Source organism: Micromys minutus, assembly GCF_963924665.1.
Source record: "Micromys minutus genome assembly, chromosome: 14".
Lineage (NCBI taxonomy): Eukaryota > Metazoa > Chordata > Mammalia > Rodentia > Muridae > Micromys > Micromys minutus.
The window spans coordinates 7,600,275-7,609,119 of NC_137983.1; the positions used below are offsets into that span (position 1 = coordinate 7,600,275).

General features: G+C 40.8%; 1 pseudogene across 1 annotated transcript; it reads left to right on the forward strand.

Moving 5' to 3' along the window:
- Positions 1 to 3,142: 3,142 nt before the first annotated feature.
- LOC308429691 (L-threonine 3-dehydrogenase, mitochondrial-like) lies at positions 3,143 to 4,049 on the forward strand (annotated as a pseudogene). Its single transcript has one exon. The product of its transcript is annotated as an L-threonine 3-dehydrogenase, mitochondrial-like (transcript).
- Positions 4,050 to 8,845: the final 4,796 nt, after the last annotated feature.

Sequence of the window (8,845 nt, forward strand, 5' to 3'; positions counted from 1 at the left end):
TTTTATTCACCCCAGGAAGGCTAGGTTCTGCTTAGAAAAAGAATAGGAAAGTACATTGCTTAATCTAGACAGTTGGACAGCTAATCTTGTTGATTACTCTCACTGAGGTACGTTCTCCTGTTGGCTGTCTGAGAAAACTCACTCTCTCTTTTTACCTGCCATGACTCTTCCAGAATCTTCAGAGAAGACAATGGCTAATTTGTAAGTATAATTGACATATATTTATGTCCATCATGAAATTACACTGACTAAAGACAACTTATTAATGTGTAGACTCAAAAAATTTGAACTCAGGAGTTGCTGAGCACAACAGTTGGGATTTCTTGGAAAGTTCTTGCATAAAGGACATAGTCTTAGACAGGTTAAGTCAGATCTTGTCACATGTTTCTTTTGAAAACTGTAACTCTTTTTCCACACATCATTTCTATTGTTGTATTGACTTAGACCTATGATGATCTGTATCTGTTTAAAATTAAACTCTTGTTTGGACTCGGATGACTGAAAGGAGAAGAGAGGTAGCCCAGTTGCTTTCCGCACTTCTAAAAGTCAGTGTTCAGAAAAGGTGACTTTTTAGGAAAAGCTCTTTGTTCTTTTGACTATCCTGACTTGTTTTACTGAAACCCCAGATAGAGATAGAATTAAAAAACCATAAATATGTTGTCAGGTTACTCAGCTGTGAAACCGTTGCATGATTCCTTTAGAAAGTAGAGTCTGGGTCCTGGATTCCAAATGGAACATTTCAAGAATCATGAGCGTAGCCAACTGTGAGCAAGGCAACCTTGCCCTCTGATGACTTTTCACTAATACTGGCAATTAACAATAACTGAATTCATTATAACACACTAAGGCTAACAACAACATCCTAATTTCACAGAGAAACTGAATAACTTGCACATAGTTATGCAGAAGTTACAGGTCTCAGAGATCACAACATAAGAACTCCAAGTTCTAAGTCCAAGCTTTTCTCTGAAGTCCTTGTCATTCTCTTTCTAGAACTCGGTTGAATTCTAAGAGACTTTGGTCAATATGTTTTAATGTTTTAGTATATCTCAGGATGGAACAAGATGCTTTGTGTATGTCTACTTAATAATTATGACAGATTTTTAATTAACAATATGATATATTTTATACTTCTATAGAATAATGCAAAACTATAATGCTTGGATTATTCCACATTATAATCATTGATCTATATAGAAATCAATTTTCTATTTTAATTTATTTAAAATTATATGATGACTAACTAGGGAGCTATCATCTAAAGAATCCGTTTCCAGTAAACTTCCTTTCTATTCTATTATCCACTAGCATTTCCTATGAAAATATCTAGGTTTAACCTCAATCATAAAATTGTATACCCCTTGCTTTCTAAAAGAATTCTGTGAGATATATACTAATAGGTTTTAAATCTTTGTTTTTAAAGCATAATTAATACAAAACCATATGTGCTCTCCCAGTATTGTATTTGTGCATACAGATAGTTAATTAGTTGTCACATCTGAAAACTACTTTGAAGTGGAACTTCTGGTTCTTTGAAAAGTTAGTTATGTCAGAAGTTGTTTTGCAGAGGCACACATGTAGAAGGATGTCTTGCCAAAGCAAGCATATGAAAGAATGTTTTCATGAAGCAGACACAGGTGAAAGGGTATTTGGATATAGCAAACATAAAAAAGGACACTTGATGAAGGAGAATAAAAATAACCTCACAGACAGTGGGAGAGGCAGTTGTTTGGTTTGCTCCAATGACAGGCATGTCCTGGTTTGCCTTACATAGAGTTGATGAGTTCAACTTGTGATAACACTGCCATGGAGAGAAACTTGCCTAAGGATTGCACATGAATTTCCTGAGGCAGCTTGTCACTTCAGCAGACCTGCCTTAGGCCAGTTGGTGAGCCTGGTGTTTTTTTCAGGACTGAACTACCTCTGCCTGGTGTCTGCTTGCTGAAAGAATGTACTGCTGGTTCATGTCTGGTGTCTGCCTGCCTACAGGACTGGTTTGCAGCTCCTGAATTGTATTTGGTGTTTGCTATGGGACTGAACTATTGCCAAAGAAAATCAATGTTACTCCCAAAGAACTATTGCTGGACAAGTTCACTTTTCCCATATCCCAGTAGCTTTTCTTTTCCACTACCTCTTCTGGGTGGTAGGCTAGAGGAGAGGTTGAACCCTTATTAAAAGTAGGTTGCAGAAAATTTATATTCTGGATAACTCTTAATTCTAAAAAAACTAAAATTGAGACTAGAACTCAGTGAGCTGAGTGCTTGCACAACATGCACAAAACCCTAGGTGAATTCAGGTACTTTCAAAATAGTGAGTGGCAATCTTAGCTGGGGAGGTGAGTCAGCATGACCAGAGCTCAAGGCCAGTTGCTGCTATATAGAAGTCTGAAAACAGTTGGATATATGAGGCCCTGGCTAACTAATTAAAATTTGTCTATTCCCTTTTTTGATGGATAGTTGGGTTGTTTCTATCTCTCACTGTTTAATGAAAAGATGTGCATATTAATATACATGGGTTAAAAAAAACTTTGTATTAATTCGTTGTGAGCTTCACATCATGTACCCAATCCCATTCATCTCCTTATCCCTTTGTATCCACCCGGCTATTCTTGCAAGCTCCCTGCAAATGAAAATAATAATTACACACACACACACACACACACACACACACACACACACACACAAAACCCATAAAAAACCTCATAGAGGAAGTGGTAGTGTGTCACAATGTGTTCCACTGTATACTTTTTTTTGGCAATACATCTTTACTAGAAAATGTTCATCCCAATGGGCCATTGGTCTGGTTTGAGGCCCCTGGCTTCTAATACTCTATCAATCCTGGATCTTCACTGGGACATCTCTAAGATGTCTTGTTTTTTCCTGGTGTCTGAACATCCTGAAGCTTTGGACCAGTAGGGGCAGCCTTTCATATACTCAAGAAGTTCATAAGTGAGGTAGATGTTAGGGTGGCAAACTCCAAGCTCTGGGATCTGGTACTAGCTGAGTTGGTCAACCTGATACATCTCCTGTGACCACAGCCCCAGAGTGAGCTCTCCAGCACCGCTCCAGATCCTTCATCCAATGCTCTGGCTGGTGAGGGGCTGGACCATTTCTCCTTTCATGCCTTCAGGACTGGTTCACCAATGCCTTTGCTATTAAAACCAGCAAATGTGTCCTTGGCCAAAGATGTGAATATAACTGGACTGCACAACATTATAGATGTTGCAGCTGAATACAACGTGAGATTTTCGTGCCCAGCATGATCGGAGCCTTTGGACATACCTCTCCTTGAAACCCTGCACCAGATCTCTATATTCAAAGGCCTAGGACCATCTATGGGGTATCCAAGGTCCACATGGAGCTCATGGGAGAATACTATTATTGCTGGTATGGATTAGATTTCCGGTGCCTGAGATATCCTGGAATCCTTTCTGCAGATTCCCAGCCTGGTGGAGGAACAACTGATTACACAGTCGAGATTTTCCATGCTGCAGCGAAGAACGGCACATTTGAATGCAACCTCAAGGCCAGCACCAGGCTCCCGATGATGTACATCACTGACTGCCTCAGGGCCACACTGGAAGTCATGGAAGCTCCTGCTGAGAACCTTTCTATGAGGACCTACAACATCAGTGCCATGAGCTTCACCCCTGAAGAGCTGGCCCAGGCGCTCTGCAAGCAAGTGCCTGAATTCCTGATCACCTACTGAGTGGATCCCCTCCGACAGGCTATAGTGGAGAGCTGGCCCATGATTCTAGGTGACAGCAATGCTCGGAAGGACTGGGGCTGGAAGCATGACTTTGACCTTCCAGAGCTGGTGGCTACGATGCTCAACTTCCACGGACTCAGCACCAGAGTTGCCCAAGTGAACTGAAAGAGGAGGAGCAGCCCCCTTGTCCTCACAGTGCAGGGGACATGGGACATGGCAGACTCTAAGTTGGAGAACCGGACTGGATTCTAGCTGCTCACATGGAACTGCTGGGTGGGGTTGGAGTTCCCTTACACATTGCCTTTGTTGTGTGCCTAGATTGGTCCAAGCAGATGTGCCAGAGAAATGAAGTCCTACAAGGTGGTAGCTATCTCTCAGAATTTGCAACATTTGTATTTAATTAAAATCAATTTAAGCATCAAAAACAAACAAACAAACAAACAAACAAACAAACAAAAACCCCAGCTCTATTGTGCTGCCCAGGCAACTCACAGGGTCCACTCTCCCTACTGCAGCAGCCAACGAAGGGCTGGGCTAGTTTTTCACAGCCATTGGACATTAACATTGACCTAGAAGGCAGCTCAATCCAAGAATGTTCACATGGTCATTAGTGGTAATATGAACCATGGGCATCAATGCAAACCCCTGCTGCTACATGACCACAAACTCAGACACCTGAAAAGCAGGTAGGTGGAACTTAGTTCCTCAGGTGGTTGAGCAGGCTAATCCATCAGGCTATTTATTCCTCTCCACCCTCACATCTCCAGTTCTGACTCTTCACTGTAAATTTAAAAGATCAAACTTTTGCTGTTCCAGCAGCTCACTTCCATGGCTCTTACCCCAAGAGAGGTCGAGTTACCAATCCCACCTGAGACCTTTGAATCTGTGGGCAAAATACACACACTCAGGTTTATTACTTTGAGTTTGCCTGCTAGCACAATTGCTGGGCTCAAATACCTCCTGCCTAGAAATATGTGTCCTTATTAATTTATTACTTCCATTCTCCTTCCACCCTAAGCCAAATGTCTCACATCATTTAGCCCCTGCCAACCTCCTTGGATATTTGAGGGTGGCAGAGGTTGCCAGTTCTAGTTTCTCCAAGATCTTAAATGATTGCTGAGTTTTTCTCCTTTCAAAGTTTGGTCAAAAAGCTCCTTCTCTGTCCCTGGATCTCTGTTCCCTCCTGGGCCTGGAAGTCCCACTTGTCCCTTTTGTCCAGAAATTGGCTCCTGGTCTCCTTTATTGATAAAATCAAGAACCAATTGGGGAACCAGACTTTATGATCAGCACCTCCTGCTACACTTCATAAGCTCAAACTGTTCGCTTCTCTTCCTCTTCCATATCTCTACTTCACGTTAGCATATAGTAGAGGCTCACACAGTTGACAGACCATGTGACAGGCAGGCCTCTGGGTGTTTTCCATCAGTGCTCTTCTTACAGTCAGGCTTTGTAGAGATTTCTTCCATGACCAATTGGAGAATATAGGTCAGGGTTAAGAATATAATGAATAAACAGTCTGGGACAGGATTCTTCCCTTTTCTGTCTGTATCCAGAGGTGACACCATGATACAGCTCTCTGTACCCAGACCCTGCTGGGAGAGAGCGGGTTCCCCAGAAGTGCTGAAACACCTGAAAGCACAAGTAAGATCACCACTTCTGTGAGTTCTGCATAGAGCCCTCAGGACACAGGGACAGGAAGAGTCTGGGACAGGATTCTTCAGGTTTCTGTCTGCGCCCAGAGCCGACAGTGTTCCAGAGCTATCTCTACCCAGACCCTCCTTGGAGAGAGCTGGTCTCCCAGTAGTACTGACACACAGGCTTACAGGAGAGTCAAGCCACTGTCAGAATCAACAAGACCAGCTAACACCAGAGATAAGTGAAGATCAAATCCAAGGACCTAAGCAACAGAAGCCCAGACTACATGGCATCATCAGAACTTAGTTTCCCCTTCTACAACTTACAGAATGGTAAGAAATCTCTGTCAATCCTACATCCTATGGAGTGCTAATATACAATATATACAAAGAACTCAAGAAGTTAGACTCCAGAGAATCAAATAATGCTTTTTAAAAAATGAGATACAGAGCTAACAAAAAATTTCAAGTAAAGAATGGATGAGAAACACCTAAAGAAATGCTCAACATCCCTAGTCACCAGGGAAATGCAAATCAAAACAACCCTGAGATTCCACCTCACACCAGTCAGAATGGCTAAGATCAAAACTCAGGTGACAGCAGATACTGGGGAGGATGTGGAGAAAGAGGAACACTCCTCCACTGTTGGTGGGTTATAAGCTGAAACAACCACTCTGGAAATCAGTCTGGTGGTTCCTCAGAAAATTGGACATAGTATAACACCTTAAAACCCAGCTATTCCACTCCTGGGCATATACCCATAAGATGCTCCACCATATAACAAGGACACATGATCCACCATGTTTATAACAGCCTTACTTATAATAGCCAAGAGCTGGAAATAATCCAAATGTCCTTCAACAGAAGAATGGATACAGAAATTGTAGTACCTTTACACAATGGAGCACTTCTCAGCTATCAGAAACAATGACTTCATGAAATTCATCAGAAAATGGATGGTACTGGAGACTATCATTCTGAGTGAGGTAACACAGTCAGAAAAAAAAAAAAAAAAAAGAACACACATGGTATGCATTCACTGATAAGTGGATACTAGCCTCAGAAAGAAAAAAAAAAGGAAGGCCAATATGGGGGAGAATTTAGTACTTCTTAGAAGGGAGAACAAAACTCTCACAGGAGAAAATGCTAGGTCAAATAGAGGAACAGGGATTGAAGAAAAGATCAATCATTTAGAAGCCTCCGCATCCTGGGGATCTACCACATATCCAGCCACCAAATCCAAACACTATAGCTGATGCCAAGAAGTACTTACTGGCAGGAACCATTTAGAGATGCCTTCTCAGGGACTATTAGAGTCATATAGATACAGGTGAGCATGCTTGCAGCTAACCATTAGACTGAACATGGGGACTCCAATTAAGGTGCTAAAGAAAGGACTGAAGGAGCTGAAAGGGGTTGCAACCTCAACTAAACAAACCCTCCAAAACTCCCATGGACTAAAACACCAACATTTGAGCACACATTGAGAGACCTATTGATTCAGTTGCATATGTAGCTGAAGATACCAGTGTCTGGAAGAGGCTTTTGGTCCAGGGAGGGCATGTTTTCCCAATGTAGGGCAATGCCAAGGCAATGGGGTAGAGAGGGTGATTAGGAGGGAGTGTACCTTTGTGAAGGCAAATGGAGGAGGAGGAAGGATGGGAACATGATGATGAAGGGATAACATCTCAAATGTAAATACTATCTAATAAAAAATGAGAAAATAGGGAACAATACCAACAATCCAGAGCTCCCTGAAATTAAACTACTAATCAAAGAGTACACACGGATGGTCCCATGGCTCCAGATGCACATGTAGCAGAGGATGGCCTTGTTGGACATCAGTGGGAGGAAAAGCTCTTGGTCATGCCAAGACTTGATGTTAGTATAGGGGAATGTCAGGGTGGATAGGGAGGAGGGGGTGGGTAAGTTGGTTAGCACCCTCATAGAACCAGGGTGAGGCATTATGGGATAGGGGATATGGAGGGGAATCTGAGAAAAGGGATAAAATTTGAAATATAAATAAAATGTATCCAATATAAAGAAAAAAGGAAAAAGAATATACTGATTATAATAAAATATAAAATAATAATAAGGATATAATAAAACATCAGATAATGTCAAATTATTTTGTAGCAATAGTTATAAGTAGTAAAATAGTAGTAGATTAATAGCCTGGATTTATTTTTCCAATGATTTTGTTGTCAAACTTCTTAAACTTTCAAAATTAAGTATAGCTCATTTGATATGAATTTCATTACTTATTAAGAAGTTGAAAACTTCATATTTTTATTGGCATAGGGCTACTTTTGGAATCAGTGTTTCTAGTCTTATAAGTTGTGTTTCTTTTGATTCTATTTATTTATTGGAATTCAGCAAACAATCTGTAATAGCTACTCAATGTTCTTTGTTTATATTGCAAATTGCAGTAAGATAGTATTTCTTGGTCTTTCCAAGCTTTTTGTAAATGAACAATTGGTTTTGGGTTTTTTTTTTTTTTTGTAATTTGATTTGTCTATCAGTCTGTAAACTGTTTTTGAAAACCAGGAATTTTTATTAGAGAAAATAACAAAAGAATTAACATATAGTTTTAAACCTCAAAACCAAGGCGGAAGCACACACGTTACAGAAGACCAACTACTTCAAATCTCTTCCCAAGTTCAGTGTGATAATAACTAAAATTCTGGGGTAGGATTTTGACAATTTCAAACATGTCCCTAGAAATAATAGAGCATTAAGAAATACCTGGGAAGAAAGAACACGGGGTGGGAGCTTCTTCATAGGCTTAAGCTGTTTTCAAGGCCTTGAAACAGTACATAAAGATGTAGCCATGACAGACAGGTCAGCGTGACATGCCCAGGCAGAAGCCTGTGGGTTGAAACACTGTCCAGACTGTGTCTAAATCCATCAGGGAACCGTCAGTGGGACTCAACTGTTTGTGGGGAGGGTTAGCTTTTATTAAACATCCTCTACCAAGTGCATTTCAGATGGGTGCCTTGACTTGTAGGGTGCATCATGGGGCATGTACTAGGAAGTGTTAATCGACAGTCCAGGTCTATCTATAAAGGAGTAAGCCTTTAATACCAGCACGTAGGAAGGCAGGCATCTGTGAGTTTGAGGACACCTAGGTATGCATAGAAAAATTTAGGCCATCTAGTCTTACCCAGTGAGATCCCACGTCACAAAATCAAAATAAAAGGGCCAGACATGGTGCACACTCAGAACTTTGAGGGGGCTGAGGAATGAGAACTGTCAACAGCTCCAGCCCAGCCTAGGATTTATAGGGGAACCCTGTCACAAAAACACAAAAATCAACCAGAGATGTACTGTATTGGGCATACTGTTTGCATAATATACATAAAACCCTACGGAAAAATAGGCTTGGTGGTACCAAATTACCATCCTGAAATGCAAGATTTAAAATAGGAGGATCAAGAATTTGCTTATTTAATATTGTTCATAGATTCTTAATTTTCATTAAAATATAATTTTATATTAAAATA